At 39.3% G+C, this 23,431-nt stretch overlaps 1 pseudogene; it reads left to right on the top strand.

Annotated features, from left to right (window-relative positions):
- The first annotated feature begins 506 nt into the window (after positions 1-506).
- Positions 507-23,431, top strand: part of LOC133764007 (SERTA domain-containing protein 4-like) — a 35,351-nt pseudogene continuing 12,426 nt past the window's right edge.

The following is a 23,431-nucleotide window of genomic DNA, read 5'->3' as shown; positions in this document are numbered from 1 at the left end:
GTCACAAAAAATGGAAAAAGCTTCCCTATTCATGGATTGGAAGAAATAATATCATCAAAATGTTCATACTACCAAAGCAACTTACAAATTCAGTGGGAACCCAATAAAATACCAATGACATTTGTTCTCAGATCTATGAAAAATGTGATGCTGAAGAGGGGTGGCGGCAGGGCAGCAGGAGCAAGAGAAGAGGGAGAGCAAGCGCTTGTGCTGTTCCTTGTCTGGTCCCCGGGAGCATCCTGCACAGCCTCTCCTTGGAAATTCACAGGGGAATGGCAAACAGGATTGATAGGTTTCGTGCGCTCCTCCCTAGAAGCAGAGGCTCATCACCATAACCATCTACAGCGATGGCAGCGCAGTGCCTGAGACATGGTGGGGACCTGCTGGGACCCTCGCCCGCCGTGCACCAGTGGCCCCCACAGATCTGGACCCGCACCTCTGTGCATCCTGGTGCAGACTAGAGGCCTCTGCCTCCCCGCTGACCTCATGATCTGAGGCTGTCAGAGATGACTCTGGTTTGGTCCATTAATATATTCTGCGAGCCCATTGTCTTGAAAGGAAGTGCAAAAATTGCCAGGTACCAACCACTATGGGAGGCTGACAGCTACAGAGGCCTGAGCCCTGTGTAACCAACACTGGCTGCTTCACAGGGAGACCAAGGGGCTGGTGTCCCTCTGGCAGGATCACATTACAGGGAATTTCAAATCCGATAACAACATCCAATATCACATACTTTAAGAGGAAGTATGTGGAATAAGATTTTCACTCACCAGGCAGCATCTGTAGCCATAAAACCATCTGTTTTTGAGGAAGAAGCCCACATTCTTTGTAAGTCCTTGGAAAAGCTAGTTTATTGATGATCGAGAGGTGTACCTATGAAGATCTGTTCTTATAAACAATTTGATGCAATGGTTCCATGGTGAAATCATCATGCAGAATAACTGGTGCTTCCCTGCCAGTTCTTTCAATGCTTCCACCCAAGAATTGGTTATGACTCAGGACCGCCCTTATCAAAAATGACCATGGGTGGCAGAAGAGCATTGTGAGAAAGTTCCATGCCCGCTGCTTTTACCAAGAGTGTCGTGGTCACTACCCTAATTTACACTTCTCTGTCAATCTTAATGTCAGAAGTGCCTCCAACACTGCCTCCCCTTCCTCTTCCCTTCTACCATTACCTGGTTGTTCCCACCAAGTGGATTTTGATGTAGGCCATGCACCTGTGTGCAAGAGTGATGGCCAGATAGTTGCCAATGAAACGTTTGTCACTAACATCAGGTCACTACATGATGAGAAAGCAAATAATGACACCAGCAGAGATGGTAGCCCCCTCAGCTGTGAACCTGTGAGAAATGACCTTGCTTTTGAATGCAAAGGCCAATTTTATGATTATTTTGAGACTGGATATGGTGAAAAACATCTCAGTAAGTCTTGGAAAAAGTCCTTAAGGAAAAAGGAAGTAAAACATGAGTCATCTTTTCTCCCAAAACTTTAACACAGGCCCAGCATGATCAATCAGCTCTCACAAATTTTATTTTGAATGGATTTTATAGTTTTGTACACCTGATAAAATTATGCCATGAACGTGTTGTTCATGTTAATGTCTACAGAGCAGATTGCATAAAAGATCTGTATAGTGGGCACCAGCAAGCTATTTATCAATGTAGTGATTATACCAAGTTGACTTAATGCAGAAGAGTATATCTTAGTTTTGTTACAGAAGAGACAAATAAATTAGATGGGAGGAAATAATGTGCACCTGTGACATCTCCAGTGTCTCTGACCCCCAAGGAGTCTGTCACTAGCTAAGAATCTTCAATGCATTTGCCAATTAATTAGGTAGTTATTTGGAAAGCCAATCAATATAACCACCAAAGAATATCTGCTTCTTTTTCATGATAGTTATTTTTTCTAAAGAAAAGATTGAAGGCAGGAAGCTAGGTGAAATGGCTTCATGGTGCTGTTAAGTAGTGGTATTTAGGCTGGCGCCATGGCTCACTAGGCTAATCCTCTGCCTGCAACACCGGCACTCTGGGTTCTAGTCCAGGTTGGGGCACTGGCTCGTCCCAGTTGCTCCTCTTCCAGTCGAGCTCTCTGTTCTGGCCCGGGAAGGCAGTGGAGGATGGCCCAAGTGCTTGGGCCCTGCACCTGCATAAGAGACCAGGGGAAGCACCTGGCTCCTGGCTTCGGATCGGTGCAGCGCACTGGTGGTAGCAGCCATTTGGAGGGTGAACCAATGGAAGGAAGATCTTTTTCTCTGTCTCTCTCTCTCACTGTCTAACTCTGCCTTTCAAAAAAACAGTATTGGTATTTTTACAGTCTATTGTGATATGAAAATGGGCAGTCATGAAACACACCTGTAGGTGTCACTGTACAGTTGATGGGGGCTATGTTCCCTACAAGTTCCTGGCATGACAATGATGGGTGTTTGAGGTTTGGAGAGAGGCAGTATACAGAGCAATTATTGGTGTCTTACTTTATCTTAATTTTGCCTATGTGAAAATTAAAGATTAATCAGAGTTACAACAGGGATTTAACAAAAAGGAAAAAATAAGAGGGTGGATCAATATGGTTTGGAAACTTAGCCTTGAACTATTGTGTTCAACTTTTGATTCAACATCTCTCATCCTTTATTTCTGATGCCTAGTTGCTTTTCAATTTGCATTTTTTTGATAGGCAAGGAGTAACAATAGAGAGCTGTGAGAAACCAGCACAAGCTGCTTGAGCTTTTCTATGGCAACAGTCTGTTTTTGGGATTTGTATTTTCTGGGTTTTTGGTTGTTTCATTTTGGTTTTTTTATTGTCCAATGAACTGAGCCAGTCCCCAAAAGACAAAACCCACATGCATCCTCTGATTTGTGGTAACCAATAAAGTATCAAGAATGCAATGTATAGGAGTGAAATTGACAACTGAGACTTCTATGGTTGTTTATATTCTTTGTCTCTACTATTGAGGAACAGAGTTTTTCCTTCACACTGTTGAATTCATTACTTAGTATATGTTTAATTTTATGAATATAAACTGAAATTAGATCATTGTAAAAATTTAGAGAATAAGAGTGGAAGGAGGATGGAGGGTGGGAGCAGAGGTTGGAAGGAGGGTGGGAGGGGAAATACCACTGTGTTACTAAATCTGTATACATGAGGTGCATGGAATTTGTATACCTTAAATAAAATATTAAAAATGAAATTGAGTGTTTCTATGGAAGAATAAGAAGAATTCATGTAGAAGCATTCTATTGACTGTAATAGTAGTTATATCTGAGTTCTGATGTAATATCACAAATTTCCAAGATATTGTTAGTGACAGAATCTAGATAAAATGTATTCGGGGCCGGCGCCGCGGCTCACTAGGCTAATCCTCGGCGTTGCGGCGCCGGCACACTGGGTTCTAGTCCCCGTCAGGGCACCAATCCTGTCCCGGTTGCCCTTCTTCCAGGCCAGCTCTCTGCTGTGGCCAGGGAGTGCAGTGGAGGATGGCCCAAGTCCTTGGACCCTGCACCACATGGGAGACCAGGATAAGCACCTGGCTTCTGCCATCAGATCGGTGCAGTGCGCCGGCCACAGTGTGCTACTGCGGCGGCCATTGAAGGGTGAACCAACGGCAAAGGGAAGACCTTGCTCTGTCTCTCTCTCTCACTGTCCACTCTGCCTGTCAAAAAAAATGTATTCGGGAATTCTGTATTTTTCCTTATAACTGCATTAGAATACATAATTATCTATTTATTTTAAAGATTATTTATTTTATTTTTATATATTTATTTTTAATGTGGAAATTATATTTTTATTTATGTATTTTTATTTATTTATTTTTATTTTTTATTTTTTTATTAAACTTTTATTTAATGAATATAAATTTCCAAAGTATAGCTTATGGGTTACAATGGCTTCCCCCCTCCCATAGCTTCCCTCCCACCCGCAACCCTCCCCTTTCCCGCTCCCTTTCCCCTTCCATTCATGTAAAGATTCATTTTCAATTCTCTTTGTATACAGAAGATCAGTTTAGTATATATTAGGTAAAGATTTCAACATTTTGCCCATATAGCAACATAAAGTGAAAAAACTACCATTGGATTACTAATTATAGCATTAAATAGCAATGTACAGCACATTAAAGACAGTGATCCTACATAATTTTTTTTTCAAATTAATTAATTTTCTATGCCATTTCCATTTTAACACCAGGTTGTTTTTTTTTTTTCATTTCCAATTCTCTTTATATACAGAAAATCACTTCAGTATATAATTAGCAAAGACCTCATCAGTCTGTGCCCACACAGAAACGCAAAGTATAAAAATACTGTTTCAGTACCAGTCATAGCTTCACTTGGCTTTAGATGACACATTAGGGACAGATCCCACATGGGGTGTAAGTACACAGTGACTCCTGTTGCTGACTTAACAATTTGACACTCCTGTTCATGGCGTCAGTAATCTCCCTAGGCTCTAGTCATGAGTTGCCAGGGCTATGGAAGCCTTTAGAGTTCGCTGACTTTGATCTTATTCCGATAGGGTCATAGTCAAAGTGGAGGTTCTCTCCTCCCTTCGGAGAAGGGTGCCTCCTTCTTTGATGGCCCCGTTCTTTCCACTGGGATCTCACTCACAGAGATCATTCATTTAGGTCTTTTTTTTTCCATGATATCTTGGCTTTCCATGCCTGCTATACTCTCATGGGCTCTTCAGCCAGATCTGAATGCCTTGAGGGCTGATTCTGAGGCCAGAGTGTTGTTTAGGACATCTGCCATCCTATGAGTCTGCTGTGTATCCCACTTCCCATGTTGGATCTTTCTCTCCCTTTTTGATTCTATCAGTTAGTATTAGCAGATACTTGTCTTGTTTGTGTGATCTCTTTGACTCTTAGACCTATCAGAGCTCTCAATTGTGAGCTGAAATTGATCACTTGGACTAGTGAAATGGCATTGGTACATGCCATCTTGATGGAATTGTGTTGGAATCCCCTGGCACATTTCTAACTCCACCATTAGCGGCCAGTCCGATTGAGCATGTTCCAAATTGTTCATCTCCTCCCTCTCTTTTTCCACTCTTAGATTTAACAGGGATCACTTTTCAGTTAAAATTTAAACACCTAAGAATAATTGTGTGTTAATTACTGAGTTCAACCAATAGTACTAGAACAACAACAACAACAACAAATACTAAAAAGGATAAAGTATTACATTGTACATCTAAAGTCAGGACAGGCGCTGATCAGTTCATTGTTGCTTATAGTGTCCATTTCACTTAACAGGTTTCCCCTTTGGCGCTCAGTTGTCACCGATCAGGGAAAACAAATGATATTTTTCTCTTTGGGACTGGCTTAATTCAACATTCGCAAAACAATCAACATAATACACTACATTAACAGACTGCAGAAGAAAAACCATAAGATTCTCTCAATAGACGCAGAGAAAGCATTTGATAAAATACAACACCCTTTCATGGTGAAAACTCTAAGCAAACTGGGTATGGAAGGAACATTCCTTAATACAATCAAAGCAATATATGAAAAACCCACGGCCAACATCCTATTGAATGGGGAAAAGTTGGAAGCATTTCCACTGAAATCTGGTACCAGACAGGGATGCCCTCTCTCACCACTGCTATTCAATATAGTTCTGGAAGTTCTGGCCAGAGCTATTAGGCAAGAAAAAGAAATTAAAGGGATACAAATCGGGAAGGACGAACTCAAACTATCCCTCTTTGCAGATGATATGATTCTTTATTTAGGGGACCCAAAGAACTCTACTAAGAGACTGCTGGAACTCATCGAAGAGTTTGGCAAAGTAGCAGGATATAAAATCAATGCACAAAAACAACAGCCTTTGTATACACAGGCAATTCCACGGCTGAGGAAGAACTTCTAAAATCAATCCCATTCACAATAGCTACAAAAACAATCAAATACCTTGGAATAAACTTAACCAAAGACGTTAAAGATCTCTACGATGAAAACTACAAAACCTTACAGAAAGAAATAGAAGAGGATACCAAAAAATGGAGAAATCTTCCATGCTCATGGATTGGAAGAATCAATATCATCAAAATGTCTATTCTCCCAAAAGCAATTTATACATTCTATGCAATACCCATCAAGATCCCGAAGACCTTCTTCTCAGATCTGGAAAAAATGATGCTGAAATTCATATGGAGACACAGAAGACCTCGAATAGCCAAAGCAATCCTGTACAACAAAAACAAAGCCTGAGGCATCACAATACCTGATTTTAGGACATACTACAGGGCAGTTGTTATCAAAACAGCATGGTACTGGTACAGAAACAGATAGATAGACCAATGGAACAAAATAGAAACACCAGAAATCAATCCAAACATCTACAGCCAACTCATATTTGACCAAAGATCCAAATCTAATCCCTGGAATAAGGACAGTCTATTCAATAAATGGTGCTGAGAAAACTGGATTTCCACATGCAGAAGCTTGAAGCAAGACCCATACCTATCACCTTACACAAAAATTCACTCAACATGGATTAAAGACTTAAATCTACGACCCGAAACCATCAAATTATTAGAGAGCATTGGAGAAACCCTGCAAGATACAGGCACAGGCAAAGACTTCCTGGAAAATACTCCAACAGCACAAGCAGTCAAAACCAAAATTAACATTTGGGATTGCATCAAATTGAGAAGTTTCTGTACTTCAAAAGAAACAGTCAGGAAAGTGAAGAGGCAACCAACAGAATGGGAAAAAATATTCGCAAACTATACTACAGATAAAGGATTGATAACCAGAATCTACAAAGAAATCAAGAAAATCCACAACAACAAAACAAACAAACCACTTAAGAGATGGGCTAAGGACCTCAATAGACATTTTTCGAAAGAGGAAACCCAAATGGCCAACAGACACATGAAAAAATGTTCAAGATCACTAGCAATCAGAGAAATGCAAATCAAAACCACAATGAGGTTCCATCTCACCCCGGTGAGAATGGCTCACATTCAGAAATCTACCAACAACAGATGCTGGAGAGGATGTGGGGAAAAAGGGACACTAACCCACTGTTGGTGGGAATGCAAACTGGTTAAGCCACTATGGAAGTCTGTCTGGAGATTCCTCAGAAACCTGAACATAACCCTACCATACAACCCAGCCATTCCACTCCTTGGAATTTACCCAAAGGAAATTAATTTGGCAAATAAAAAAGCCATCTGCACATTAATGTTTATTGCAGCTCAATTCACAATAGCTAAGACCTGGAACCAACCCAAATGCCCATCAACAGTAGACTGGATAAAGAAATTATGGGACATGTACTCCATAGAATACTATACAGCATTAAAAAGCAACGAAACCCAGTCATTTGCAACAAGATGGAGCAATCTGGAAAACATCATGCTGAGTGAATTATTTATTTTTATTTTTAAAATTTTTTTCTTAAACATTTATTTAATGAATATAAATTTTCAAAGTACAGCTTATGGGTTACAATGGCTTCCCCCCTCCCAAAAATTCCCTCCCACCCACAACCCTCCCCTTTCCCGCTCCCTCTCCCCTTCCAATCACATCATGATTCATTTTCAATTCTCTTTATATACAGAAGATCAGTTTAGTATATATTAGGTAACGATTTCAACAGTTTGCCCCCATATAGCAACACAAAGTGAAAAAAATACTGTTGGAGTACTAGTTATAGAATTAAATAAGAGTGTACGGCACATTAAGGACAGAGATCCTACATAATATTTTTTTTAAATTAATTAATTTTCTATGCCATTTCCAATTTAACACCAGGGTTTTTGTTTTTTTTTTTTCATTTCCAATTATCTTTATATACAGAAGATCGATTCAGTATATAATTAGTAAAGACCTCATCAGTTTGTACCCACGCAGAAACACAAAGTGTAAAAATACTGTTTCAGTACTAGTTATAGCATCACTGCACATTAGAAAACACATTAAGGACAGATCTCACATGGGATGTAAGTACACAGTGACTCCTTATGCTGACTTAACAATTTGACACTCCTGTTCATGGCGTCAGTAATCTCCCTAGGCTCTAGTCATGAGTTGCCAGGGCTATGGAAGCCTTTAGAGTGTGCTGACTTTGATCTTATTTCGATAGGGTCATAGTCAAAGTGGAAGTTCTCTCCTCCCTTCAGAGAAAGGTACCTCCTTCTTTGATGGCCCCGTTCTTTCCACCGGGATCTCACTCCCAGAGACCTTTCATTTAGGTCTTCTTCTTTTTTTTTTCCATGGTATCTTGGCTGTCCATGCCCACAATACTCTCATGGGCTCTTCAGCCAGACCCCAATGCCTTAAGGGCTGATTCTGAGGCCAGAGTGTTGTTTAGGACATCTGCCATTCTATGAGTCTGCTGTGTATCCCGCTTCCCATGTTGGATCCTTCTCTCCCTTTTTGATTCTATCAGTTAGTATTAGTAGACACTTGTCTTTTTTGTGTGATCCCTTTGATTCTTAGACCTATCAGAGCCATCGAATGTGAACTGAAATTGATCACTTGGACTAGTGAGATGGTATTTATACATGCCACCTTGATGGGATTGTATTGTAATTCCCTGGCACATTTCTAACTCCATCATTTGGGGCAAGTCTGATTGAGCATGTCCCAAATTGTGCATCTCCTCCCTCTCTTTATCCACTCTTAAATTTAACAGGGATCAATTTTCAGTTAAAATTTAAACACCTAAGAATAATTGTGTGTTAATTACAGAGTTCAACCACTAGTACTTGAACAACAACAACAACAAATACTAAAAAGGATAAAGTATTACATTGTACATCTAGAGTCAGGACAAGAGCTGATCAGGTCATTGTTTCTTATTGTGTCCATTTCACTTCAACAGGTTTCCCCTTTGGTGCTCAGTTGTCACCGATCAGGGAAAACAAATGATATTTGTCTCTTTGGGACTGGCTTAATTCACTCAGCATGATGTTTTCCAGATTGCTCCATCTTGTTGCAAATGAATGGGTTTCGTTGTTTTTTACTGCTGTATAGTATTCTATGGAGTACATGTCCCATAATTTCTTTATCCAGTCTACTGTTGATGGGCATTTGGGTTGGTTCCAGGTCTTAGCTATTGTGAATTGAGCTGCAATAAACATTAATGTGCAGATGGCTTTTTTATTTGCCAAATTAATTTCCCTTGGGTAAATTCCAAGGAGTGGGATGGCTGGGTTGTATGGTAGCGTTATGTTCAGGTTTCTAAGAAATCTCCAGACTGACTTCCATAGTGGCTTAACCAGTTTGCATTCCCACCACCAGTGGGTTAGTCTCCCTTTTCCCCACATCCTCTCCAACATCTGGTTTTGGTAGGTTTCTGAATGTGAGCCATTCTCACCGGGGTGAGGTGAAACCTCATTGTGGTTTCGATTTGCATTTCTCTGATTGCTAGTGATCTTGAACATTTTTTCATGTGTCTGTTGGCCATTTGGATTTCCTCTTTTGAAAATGTCTATTGAGGTCTTTGGCCCATCTCTTAAGTGGGTTGTTTGTTTTGTTGTTGTTGTTTCTTTATTTCTTTGTAGATTCTGGTTATCAACCCTTTATCTGTAGTATAGTTTGCAAATATTTTTTCCCATTCTGTCGGTTGCCTCTTCACTTTCCTGACTGTTTCTTTTGAAGTACAGAAACTTCTCAATTTGATGCAATCCCAAATGTTCATTTTGGTTTTGACTGCCTGTGCTCCTGGGGTCTTTTCCAAGAAGTCTTTGCCTGTACCTATATCTTGCAGGGTTTCTCCAATGCTCTCTAATAATTTGATGGTTTCAGGTCGTAGATTTAAGTCTTTAATCCATGTTGAGTGAATTTTTGTGTAGGTGAAAGGTAGGGGTCTTGCTTCAAGCTTCCGCATGTGGAAATCCAGTTTTCTCAGCACAATATATTGAATAGACTGTCCTTATTCCAGGGATTAGTTATGGATCTTTGATCAATTATAAGTTGGCTGTAGATGTTTGGATTGATTTCTGGTGTTTCTATTCTGTTCCATTGGTCTATCCATCTGTTTCTGTACCAGTACCATGCTGTTTTGATAACAACTGCCCTGTAGTATGTCGTGAAAGCTGATATTGTGATGCCTCAGGCTTTGTTTTTGTTGTACAGGATTGCTTTGGCTATTCGAGGTCTTCTGTGTCTCCATATGAATTTGAGCATCATTTTTTCCAGATCTGAGAAGAATGCCTTTGGTATCTTGATTGGTATTGCATTGAATGTATAAATTGCTTCTGGGAGAATAGACATTTTGATGATATTGATTCTTCCAATCCATGAGCATGGAAGATTTCTCCATTTTTTGGTATCCTCTTCTATTTCTTTCTATAAGGTTTTGTATTTTTCATCGTAGAGATCTTTAACGACCTTGGTTAAGTTTATTCAAAGGTATTTGGTTGTTTTTGTAGCTATTGTGAATGGGATTGATCTTAGGAGTTTTCCTCAGCTGTGGCATTGCCTGTGTACACAAAGGCTGTTGATTTTTGTGCATTGATTTTATATCCTGCTACTTTGCCAGACTCTTCGATGAGTTCCAGTAGTCTCTTACTAGAGTTCTTTGGGTCCCCTAAATAAAGAAGCATATCATCTGCAAAGAGGGATAGTTTGAGTTCGTCCTTCCAAATTTGTATCCCTTTAATTTCTTTTTCTTGCCTAATAGCTCTGGCTAAAACTTCCAGAACTATATTGAAGAGCAGTGGTGAGAGTGGGCATCCCTGTCTGGTACCAGATCTCAGCGGAAATGCTTCCAACTTTTCCCAATTCAATAGGATGTTGGCCGTGGGTTTTTCATATATTGCTTTGAATGTATTGAGGAATGTTCCTTCCATACCCAGTTTGCTTAGAGTTTTCATCATGAAAGGGTGTTGTATTTTATCAAATGCTCTCTCTGCATCTATTGAGAGAATCATATGGTTTTTCTTCTGCAGTCTGTTAATGTAGTGTATTACGTTGATTGTTTTGCGAACGTTGAACCATCCCTGCATACCAGGGATAAATCCCATTTGGTCTGGGTGGATGATCTTTCTGACGTGTTGTTGTATTGTATTGGCCAGAATTTTATTGAGTATTTTTGCATCTATGTTCATCACGGATATTGGTCTGTAATTCTCTTTCAATGCTGCATCTTTTCGGGCTTAGGAATTAAGGTGATACTGGCTTCATAGGAAGAATTTGGGAGCATTCCCTCTTTTTCGATTGTTTTGAATAGTTTGAGAAGAATTGGAGTTAGTTCTTCTCTAAATGTCTGGTAGAACTCAGCAGTGAATCCATCTGGCCCTGGGCTTTTCTTTGTTGGGAGGGCCTTTATTACTGTTTCAATTTCTGTGTCAGTTTTTGGTCTTTAGGTTTTCTATGTCTTCCTGGCTCAATTTAGGTAGGTTGTATGTGTCCAAGAATCTGTCCATTTCTGATAGATTTTCCTGTTTGCTGGCATACAAGCCCTTGTAGTAATTTCTGATGATTCTTTTTATTTCTGTGGTGTCTGTTGTTATGTTTCCCTTTTCATCTCTGATCCTATTGATTTGGGTCTTTTTTTTAACTTTTATTTAATGAATATAAATTTCCAATGTACAGCTTATGGATTACAAAGGCTTCCCCCTCACATAACTTCCCTCCCACCCGCAACCCTCCCCTCTCCCGCTCCCTCTCTCCTTCCATTTGCATCAAGATTCATTTTCAATTCTCTTCATATTCAGAAGATCAATTTAGTATAAAGATTTCAACAGTTTGCACCCACATAGAAACACAAAGTGAAACATACTGTTTGAGTACTAGTTATAGCATTAAATCAAAATGTACAGCACATTAAGGACAGAGATCCCACATGAGGAGCAAGTGCACAGTGGCTCCTGTTGTTGACCCAACAAATTGACACTCTAGTTTATGGCGCCAGTAACCATCCTAGGCTGTCGTCATGAGTTGCCAAGGCTATGGAAGCCTTCCAAGTTTGCCGACTCTGATCATATTTAGACAAGGTCATAAAAGACAGAGTGAGGATAGTAACCAATGATCCTAAGAGTGGCATTTACCAGGTTTGAACAATTATACAGCATTAAGTGGGGAAGAGGACCATCAGTACACACAGGTTGGGAGTAGAGCCATTGGTGGTAGAGTAGAGGTTATGATTACAAAGGAATGAGGCCCAAGTACACTAGACAGAGCCTAGAAAAAAGGACAGAGTCATTATTAGAGGAGCTAAGAAAGGTGTTGTCTAAGCTACAAGTAATTTTTCTGATTGAGAGGCAAATGGAACCTGATAGAATGGGCTTGATAATAATCTGCTGGGCTTTAGGCCTTGTAAATTCAGAGGCCCAGGCCTATCTATCTCTTCACATGGGGTATATCCTAAGGGAGGTGTGAACCTCCTAGGGGAAGGCACTCTGTTGACTTTCATTACTTGGCTGGCCTGGGAGGAGAGCTGGCCAGGTAAAGGCAGGGGGCATCTCTAACAAGAAATTTACAGTTCTGCCTGCAATGCTGCTGACCCTAGTTGGCCATCCCCTCAGCTGCATTGGTCACTTTGGAAGTTGGGCTGAGTGAAGGGCTTTTCAGCTTAGATCCAATAAGCTCAATGGCTCTGACCTGGGCATCCTTCGACTCCAGGGCAGGTCCATTTCCAGTGATCCAACTCTTGGCAGAGTTGCCAGGGCTCTTCACAAGCTGACTTCTGCTGAAGCCCAGGCTTACCACATTGAAAGCTACTGCAGTGGACTGGCCTTTCGGGTCTACTTGAGGGCAGATCACTGCACAGATTAGCCATTAATAGGCCTGCCACCCATTGCTTCTGATGCCTAGCTTTCTTTTCCTCCTGGTTTGTGTTAAAGCAGACCAGACGATGCAAGACAAGGGAGTGCAACGTGTCCCATCTCTAATCTTCGGTGGCCTGAACTACAAGTCTATAGTCACAGGCATGTTCTGTAGTAGTTTTTCTAAGGTAGACAATGCCCATGAGGAAAACTATATTCTCACTTTAAAACTTTCTTTCTCTTTGGTTGTATGTGTCCAAGAATCTGTCCATTTCTGATAGATTTCCCTGTTTGCTGGCATACAAGTCCTTGTAGTAATTTCTGATGATTCTTTTTATTTCTGTGGTGTCTGTTGTTATGTTTCCATTTTTGTCTATGATCCTATTGATTTGGGTCTTTTCTCTTCTTTTTTTAGTTAGTTGGGACAATGGGGTGTCAATTTTGTTTATTTTTTCAAAAAACCAGCTCCTCGTTTGGCTGATTTTTTGTAATGTTTTTTTTTTTAATCCTGTTGATTTCTTCTTTGATTTTAATCATTTCTCTTCTCCTACTGGGTTTGGGTTTGGTTTGCTGCAGATTTTCTAGATCCTTCAGATGACTTGAAAGCTCATCAATTGGTGCCTTTCCAATTTCTTGATGTAGGCACCTATTGATATAAACTTTCCTCTTAACATTGCTTTTGTTGTATCCCATAGGTTTTGGTATGTTGCGGTTTTATCCTCATTGACTTCCAGAAAATTTTTGATTTCTCTTTTGATTTCTTCTATGACCCATTGTTCATTCAGGAGCATGTTGTTCAATCTCCATGTGTTTGCACGTGCTCTAGGGATTCCCGAGTTGCTAATTTCCAATTTCATTCCTTTGTGGTCTGAGAAGCGGCATGGTATGATTCTAATTCTTTTGAATTTGCTGAGACTTGCTTTATGGCCTAGTATGTGGTCAATCCTAGAGAAGGTTCCATGTACTGCTGAGAAGAATGTAAAGTCCTTAGATGTAGGATGAAATGTTCTGTAGATATCTGTTAGGTCTATTTGAGCTATAGTGTCATTTAAATCTACTGTCTCCTTGTTGATCTTCTGCCCTGTTGATCTGTCTATCTCTGAATATGGAGTATTGAAGTCCCCCAGAAATATTGTATTGGTGTCTAAGTCTCCCTTCAAGTCCCTTAACAAGTCTTTTAAATAAACTGGTGCCCTGTAATTAGGTGCATATACATTGATAATCGTTATATCTTCCTGTTGAATGGATCACTTAATCATTAAATAGTGCCCCTCTTTGTCTCTCCTGACAGTTTTTGTGGTAAAGTTTATGTTGTCTGATATTAAGATGGCTATGCCCGCTCTTTTTTCATTTCTGTTGGCATGGTATATCTTTTTCAGCCTTTCACTTTCAGTCTGTATGCATCATTGTTGGAAAGATGAGTTTCTTGTAAGCAGCAAAAAGATGGGTTTTGTTCCTTAACCCAATCAGCCAATCGGTGTCTTTTAACTGGACAGTTCAAGCCATTAACGTTCAACATGACTATTGAGAAGGAGTAACTTTGCCCTGTAATTTACCAAAGATTTTTTCTAATATATGGTTTGAGACTTCTGTGATCTTTTGCTGTGAGGTTTCCGTCCTTTACCTTCATTCATATTGGTTACTGTGTTTCTCTGTTTCTGTATGTAACACATCTTTAAGCATCTTTTGCAGGGCTGGATGATTGTCGACAAATTCTTTCAATTTCTGTTTGCTGTGAAAGGTCTTTATTTCACCTTCATTCACAAATTAGAGCTTTGCAGGATATAATATTCTGGGCTGGCTGTTTTTCTCTCTTAGTACCTGGGCTATGTCTCGCCATTCTCTCCTAGCTTGTAGGGTTTCTGATGTGATGTCAGTGGTGAGTCTAATTGGAGATCCTCTGAGAGTAATCTGGCATTTCTCTCTTCCACATTTTAGGATCTTTTCTTTGCATTTCACTGTGGTGAGTTTGATTACAATGTGTCGTGGTGAGGATCTCATTTGTTCATGCTTATTAGGGGTTCTATGAGCTTCCTGTACTAGGATGTCTCTGTCCTTCTCCAAACCTGGGAAAGTTTCTGCTAGGATCTCACTGAAAATGCCTTCTAATCCTTTCTACCTCTCCATGCCTTCAGGAACTCCTAGAACCCAAATGTTGGGTTTTTTAAGAGTATCCTGTAGATTTCTGACGGTATTTTTTAGATTTCTGATTTCTTCTTCTTTTCTTTGGTTTGCCTGTTTCCTTTCCTGTTCTCTGTCTTCTAAGTCTGATATTTTCTCTTCTGCTTCACCCATTCTGTTTTTATGGCTCTCTAATGTGTTTGTGATTTGATCTATTGAGTTCTTCATTTCATTGTGGTTTTTTGTCACTATCACAGTTTCTTGTTCTACTAGTTGTTTCATTTCATTTTGATTCCTCCTTAATATTTCATTTTCACGAGAGAGATTTTCTATCTTGTCCATTAAGGATTTCTGTAGTTCAAGAATTTGTTTTTGAGAACTTCTTAATGTTCTTATCAATTTTTGAGATCTGCTTCTTGCATTTTCTCTATCTCTTCATCTTCCTAATCTTGAATTGGGGTGTCTTGTTCATTTGGGGGCATCATAGTGTCTTCCTTGCTCTTGTTACCTTGGTTTTTATGTTTGTTGTTTGGCATGTTGGAGATAATTTATTTATTTATTTTTTTGGCTGTGGTTTTTTTTTTTTTTTTCGTTATACTCTGCCTCTAAGTGGGCTGTCTGCTTTGATGGATCCTTAGAGGCTGTGATGGGTATGGCCAGAGAGCTCTGCTTGTTTCTTCAGGTTTAAGACTGTGCAAAAAGCGACTCACCCAGATTGTTCTCTCCCTTGCTCCTTGCTGGATCTCTCTCTCTCTCTCTCTCTCTTTTTTAACTCTGTTGGGAAGGAATTTGGCACAGGTTATTGGAATTGAGGGTAGTTGAAATCTGGCCTCTGTGAGTATTCGTTTGATCTACCCCTAGGACCATACAAAGAGTTTATGCAGCCCTCAATGTGTTCTCAAGTTTCACCAAAGTTCCATAGTTACTGAGTTTGTGTACTAGTTGGTGGTGCTTTACATATGTAAAATGCCACCTGCTCTTTGTTTTGCTCCATGAGTGAAGAGAGAGGTTTCTGCTTCCCTCCCCCCCCAATTTCTCGGGTTTCTGATGTCTTTGTCTTACATTTTGTTCATTCCCGCACTGGCGAGATTCTGCAGCTCGTCTCCCGCAGTTGGGTTTCCACGCGGTGGGCTCCCTGTATGTCCTCTGTGTCACATCCACTAGATCTGGAAGCGTTTCCTCTGCAGTTTTTTTCTTGAGTCTTTTACTGAGGTTACAGTAATTCCACTTTTCTGAAACTTCATTTTCCCCAACTACGGCGCACGTCCTCACTATCTGCCATCTTGGCTCCGCCCCGATCTATTTTTTATTTTTAATTATTTTTATCTTTTATTTAATGAATATAAATTTCCAAAGTACAGCTTATGGATTACAATGGCTTCCCCCCCATAACTTCCCTCCCACCCGGAACCTTCCCCTTTCCCACTCATTCTCCCCTTCCATTCACATCAAGATTCATTTTAAATTCTCTTTATATACAGAAAATCAGTTTAGTATATATTAGGTAAAGATTTCAACAGTTTCCCCTTAATAGCAACACAAAGTGAAAAATACTGTTGGAGTACTAGTTATAGCATTAAATAACAGTGTATAGCACATTAAGGACAGAAATTCTACATGATATTCTTATTAAAAAGTGATTAATTTTCTAATTAATTTCCACTTTAACCCCAAGTTTTTTTTTTATTTTCAGTTATCTTTATATACAGAATATCGATTCAGTACATACTAAGTAAAGATTTCATCAGTTTGCACCCATGCAGAAACACAAAGTGTAATAATACTGTTTCAGTACTAGCCAGAGCATTACTTCACATTGGACAACCCATTAAGGACAGATCCCACATGGGATGTAAGTACACAGTGACTCTTGATGTTCATTTAACAATTTAGCACTCTTGTTTATGGTGTCAGTAATCTCCCTAGGCTCTAGTCATGAGTTACCAAGGCTATGGAAGCCTTTAGAGTTTTGCCGACTTTGATCTTATTCCGACAGGGTCATAGTCAAAGTGGAAGTTCTCTCTTCCCTTCAGAGAAAGGTACCTCCTACCTTGATGGCCCCGTTCTTTCCACTGGGATCTCACTCACAGAGATCATTCATTAGGTCTCCTTCTTTTTTTTTGTTTCAGAGTGCCTTGGCTTTCCATGCCTACAATACTCTCATAGGCTCTTCAGCCAGATCCAAATGAATTAATGACTGATTCTGAGGCCAGAGTGCTATTTAGGACATCTGCCATTCTATGAGTCTGCTGTGTCTCCCACTTTTTATATTGGATCATTCTCTCCCTTTTTGATTCTATCAGTTAGTATTAGCAGACATTATTCTTGTTTGTGTGATCCCTTTGACTCTTAGACCTATCAGAGTCATCAATTGTGAACTGAAATTGATCACTTGGATTAGTGAGATGGCATTGGTACATGCCACCTTGATGGGATTGTATTGTAATCCTCTGGCACATTTCTAACATTTGGGGCAAGTCTGATTGAGCATGTCCTCAATTGTACATCTCCTCCCTCTCTTTTTCTCATTCATATATTTAACCGGGATCACTTTTCAGTTAAAATTTAAACACCTAAGAATAAGTGTGTGTTAATTACTGAGTTCAACCACTAGTAATAGAACAAAAAAATACTAAAATGGATAAAGTATTACATTGTACAACAACAGTCAGCACAAGAGCTGATCAAGTTACTGTTTCTCATAGTGTCCATTTCACTTCCACAGGTTTCCCCTTTGGTGCTCAGTTAGTTGTCACTGATCAGGGAAAACAAATGATATTTGTCTCTTTGGGACTGGCTTAATTCACTCAGCATGATGTTTTCCAGATTCCTCCATCTTGTTGCAAATGACCGGGTTTCATTGTTTCTTACTGCTGTATAGTATTCTATGGAGTACATGTCCCATAATTTCTTTATCCAGTCTACTGTTGGTGGGCATTTGGGTTGGTTCCAGGTCTTAGCTATTGTGAATTGAGCTGTAATAAACATTAATGTGCAGATGGCTTTTTTATTAGCCAAATTAATTTTCTTTATTTCTTTGTAGATTCTGGTTATCAACCCTTTATCTGTAGTATAGTTTGCAAATATTTTTTCCCATTCTGTCGGTTGCCTCTTCACTTTCCTGACTGTTTCTTTTGAAGTACAGAAACTTCTCAATTTGATGCAATCCCAAATGTTAATTTTGGCTTTGACTGCCTGTGCTCCTGGGGTCTTTTCCAAGAAGTCTTTGCCTGTACCTATATCTTGCAGGGTTTCTTCAATGCTCTCTAATAATTTGATGGTTTCGGGTTGTAGATTTAAGTGTTTAATCCATGTTGAGTGAATTTTTGTGTAAGGTGAAAGGTAGGGATCTTGCTTCATGATTCTGCACGTGGAAATACAGTTTTCCCAGCACAATTTATTGAGTAGCCTGTCCTTACTCCAGGGATTGGTTTTGGATCCTTGATCAAATATGCATTGGCTGTAGATGCTTGGATTGATTTCTGGTGTTTCTATTCAGTTCTATTGGTCTATCCATCTGTTTCTGCACCAGTACCATGCTGTTTTGATAACTACTGCCCTGTAGTATGTCCTGAAATCTGGTATTGTGATGCCTCCGGCTTTGTTTTTGTTGTACAAGATTGTTTCAGCTATTCGAGGTCTCCTGTGTCTCCATATGAATTTCAGTATCATTTTTTCCAGATCTGAGAAGAATGTCTTTGGTATCTTGATGGGTATTGCATTGAATGTATAAATTGCTTTTGGGAGAATGGACATTTTAATGATGTTGATTCTTCCAATCCATGAGCATGGAAGATTCCTCCATTTTTTGGTATCCTCTTCCAGAACTATATTGAATAGCAGTGGTAAGAGTGGGCATCCCTGTCTGGTACCAGATCTCAGCGGAAATGCTTCCAACTTTTCCCCATTCAATAGGATGTTGGCCGTGGGTTTTTCATATATTGCTTTGATTGTATTGAGGAATGTGCCTTCTATGCCCTCCCTGTTTGCTGAGAGTTTTCATCATGAAAGGGTGTTGAATTTTATCAAATGCTTTCTCTGCATCTATTGAGAGAATCATATGGTTTTTCTTCTGCAGTCTGTTAATGTGGTGTATCATGTTGATTGTTTTGCGAACATTGAACCATCCCTGCATACCAGGGATAAATCCCACTTGGTCTGGGAGGATGATCTTTCTGATGTGATGTTGCATTCTATTGGCCAGAATTTTATTAACTATTTTTGCATCTATGTTCATCAGCGATATTGGTCTGTAATTTTCTTTCAATGCTGCATCTTTTCCGGCTGAGGAATTAAGGTGATGCTGGCTTCATTGAAAGAATTTGGGAGGATTCCCTCTTTTTTGTTTGCTCTGAATAGTTTGAGGAGAATTGGAGTTAGTTCTTCTCTAAATGTCTGGTAGAACTCAGCAGTGAATCCATCTGGTCCTGGGCTTTTCTTTGTTGGGATGGCCTTTATCACTGTTTCAATTTCTGTGTCAGTTATTGTTCTGTTTAGGTTTTCTCTGTCTTCATGGTTCAGTTTAGGTAGGTTGTATATGTTCAGGAATCTATCCATTTCTGATAGATTTCCCTGTTTGTTGGCAAACAATTCCCTGTAGTAGTTTCTGATGATTCTTTTTATTTCTGTGGTGTCTGTTGTTATGTTTCCTTTTTCATCTCTGATTGTATTCTTTTGGGTCTTTCTCTTCTTTTTTTAGTTAGTTGGGCCAATGGGGTGTCAATTTTGTTTATTTTTTCAAAAAACCAGCTCCTCGTTTGGCTGATTTTTTGTAATTTTTTTGGATTCAATCCTGTTGATTTCTTCTCTGATTTTAATTATTTCTCTTCCGCTACTAGCTTTGGGTCTGATTTGCTGCTGATTTTTTAGATCCTTTAGGTGAACTGAGAGCTCATCTATTTGGTGCCTTTCAAATTTCTTTTGCAGGCACCTATTGATATAAAGTTTCCACTTAACACTGCTTTTGCTGTATCCCATAGGTTTTGGTATGTTGTGCTTTTATCCTCATTTACTTCCAGAAAATTTTTGATTTCTCTTTTAATTTCTTCCATGACCCATTGTTCATTCAGGAGCATGTTATCAGTTTCCATATGTTTGCACATGCTCTAGGGATTCCTGACTTGCTAATTTCCAACTTCATTCCTTTATGATCTGAGAAGCTGCATGGTATGATTCTAATTCTTTTGAATTGGCTGAGACTTGCTTTATGGCCTAGTATGTGGCCAATCCTAGAGAAGGTTCCATGTACTGCTGAGAAGAATGTAAATGCTTTCTGGGTAGGATGAAAAGTTCTGTAGATATTTGTTAGGTCTATTTGAGCTATAGTGTCATTTAAATCTACTGTCTCCTTGTTGATCTTCTGTCTTGTTGATCTGTCTATCTCTGAATGTGGATTATTTAAATCCCCTAGTACTATTGTATTGGAGTCTAAGTCTCCCTTTAAATCCCTTAACAAGTCTTTAAAATAAACTGGTGCCCTGTAATTAGGTGCATATACATTGATAATTATTATATCTTCCTGTTGAATGGATCCCTTAATCAATAAATAGTGCCCCTCTTTGACTCTCCTAACAGTTTTTGTGGTAAAGTTTATGTTGTCCGATATTAAGATGGCTATGCCCGCTCTTTTTTCATTTCTGTTGTCATGGTATATATTTTTCCAGCCTTTCACTTTCAGTCTGTATGCATCTTTGTTAGAAAGATTAGTTTCTTGTAAGCAGCAAAAGGATGGGTTTTGTTCTTTAACCCAAACAGCCACTAGGTGTCTTTTAACTGGATTGCTCAGGCCTTTAACGTTTAATGTGACTATCAATAAGTAGTAACTTTACCCTACCATTTTTGGGTTTCCTGTGATCTTTTGCTGTGAGGTTTCCTTCCTTTACCTTCTTTCATATTGATGACCGTGTTTCTGTGTTTCTTTGTCGAACACATCTTTAAGCATCTTTTGCAGGGCTGGACGATTGGCGACAAATTCCCCCTATTTATTCGCTTTTTTTTCTCTGCTCCAGTCAGCCTGGTGCACTTTCCCCAGTGGGATCTCAGACCACGTTCTGACCTTCCCTGCCAATGTCTCGGGTTACCTCTCCTTCCAGCACTGGGGCTCAAATTCTGCAGCTGGGCTTCTGTGGCTGGCCTCCCTCGGTTCCCCACTCTCGCGGCTCTGCTCTCAAGGCTCCTCTCTCTGGCTCCACTCCCACGGCGTGGCTAGGTGCGGCAATGGGTGACCTTGCTCTCCCCGTAGGTCTTCTGTGTCACATCCACTAGATCCGGAAGAGTTTCCTGTGCAGTTTTCTTTTTCTGGGTCTCTTCCTGAGGGTACGGTAACTCCACTTCTGTTAAACTATCTTTTCCCAGACTGTTGGTGCACGCCCTCACACTTCCGCCATCTTAAAGATTATTTATTTTAAATGCAGAGTTATAAAGAGGCAGAGAGAGAGAGAGAGAGAGAGAGAGAGAGAGTTCTTCCATCTTCTGCTTCACTCCCCAAATGGCCAAAGGGCTGGAGCTGGGTTGATCCAAAACCGGGAGCCTGGAGTTTCTTCTGGGTCTCCTGCATGGGTGCAGGGGCCCAAGGACTAAAACCACCTTCTACTGCTTTCTCAGGCCTTTATCAGAGAGCTGGATTTGAAGTGGAGTTGTCGGGACTCAAAGCAGCACACATATTGGATGCTGGCACTGCAGGTGATGGCCCTACCCACTATACTACTACATGGGCCCCTACAACTACCTTTAAATTTAAGAAGTTTAGCTAAAGAAATACAGAAAGATCCCAATATTTTATCTATTGCACAAAAATAACTAAATCACAAGTTGAAAATAAAATGAAGGATTCTTAATTCCTCTCTTGTCTCTGGCTGTTCCTCCTCTGTTTTTTTCATCATTCCATATGTTTCTTTTTGAATATATTACCTGTTATCATATATTCTATTGCAATATACATGAAAGAGTGTCTTAAACATATATCATCTATCCTCCTGAATCTCTAACCTGAGCTACAGACTCATCATAATCCTTTGAAATAACATAGAGGCAACCATATCCAAAACTGAAGTGAAAATAATTTGGTGGAACAGAGCTAGTCTGTTCAGCAATTTGTATTTACACAAGTTGATATCCATATGCAAGGGAGGAAGGAAGAAAGTAATAAAGGGGAATGGAGGCAAGGAAGCAGGGAAAGCAAAATGTTTCTTTTATGTTATGAAAAATTAACTTAAATGGATCATGAACTTTAAATGTATCTAAAATAGTATCCAAAATTGTAAGGCTTATAGAAAAGAAGATAAGTGAGTATCTGTGTGACCTTGGGTGAAGCCAAGATTCCTAGTGTATAACATGAAGAATAAAAAAAACATAATTTTGTGTTCATCAAAATTGAAATCATCTACTGTGTAAAACACAATAAGAGAATGAAAGGACATGTCATAGACTGGGAGAACATCTTTGTGAATCATAAATACGTTAAATAACTTATATCTATAATATACATAGATCATTCAAAATTTAGTCACAAAAAATCAAACAACCCAATAAAACTGAATGAAATATTTGAACAGACACTATCATATCAAGAAGATATATGAATGGAAAGCTCTAGAAAAAACATTCAGCATTATTACTCCTTAAGAAAATTAAAACTAAAAGCAAAATGAGATGCTATTATGACCTTACTAGAAAGACATACAATTGAAAACATGACCACAACATGTGATGGCAAAACTGCTGAGAAATTAGAACTCTTAAATATTGCTGATAGGGGTATAAGTGGTAAAATAGTATTGGAAAATAATTGGTAGTTTCTTGTAAGTTATACATATACTACTATTTAGTATAGTCACTCTACTCCTGGGTATTTGCACAACGGAAAGAAATATATATCCACATAAAAGCTCATATAAGAATATTTATAGCAACACTAATGAGTCTTCTGCTAAGAGACAGAAGTTGCCTAAGAAGAGTTCCTATTGTATGCTACATTTATATAAAAATCAAGAAACAGCAAACAAATCTAAAAATGCACAGCACAACAAGAGTTATCTGGGGACATGAATATAGAAAAGGTAAAAGGGACAGTATTCAAGGAAATATTACAAAGGGGATGAAGGGACCCTTGATGGTGATAAATACATTTTCTATTTTGATTAAGTTGAACTTTTCTTTTTTTTTAACTTTTATTTGATGAATATAAATTTCCAGTGTACAGCTTATGGATTACAATGGCTTCCCCCTCACATAACTTCCCTCCCACCCGCAACCCTCCCCTCTCCCGCTCCCTCTCCCCTTCCATTTGCATCAAGATTCATTTTCAATTCTCTTCATATTCAGAAGATCAATTTAGTATAAAGATTTCAACAGTTTGCACCCACATAGAAACACAAAGTGAAACATACTGTTTGAGTACTAGTTATAGCATTAAATCAAAATGTACAGCACATTAAGGACAGAGATCCCACATGAGGAGCAAGTGCACAGTGGCTCCTGTTGTTGACCCAACAAATTGACACTCTAGTTTATGGCGCCAGTAACCATCCTAGGCTGTCGTCATGAGTTGCCAAGGCTATGGAAGCCTTCCAAGTTTACCAACTCTGATCATATTTAG

The sequence above is a fragment of the Lepus europaeus genome, chromosome 7 (genome assembly GCF_033115175.1).
Source record: "Lepus europaeus isolate LE1 chromosome 7, mLepTim1.pri, whole genome shotgun sequence".
In the NCBI taxonomy this organism is placed as follows: Eukaryota; Metazoa; Chordata; class Mammalia; order Lagomorpha; family Leporidae; genus Lepus; species Lepus europaeus.
Note: the sequence above shows the minus strand (reverse complement) of the source record. Positions and strands in the feature narration are given on the sequence as shown.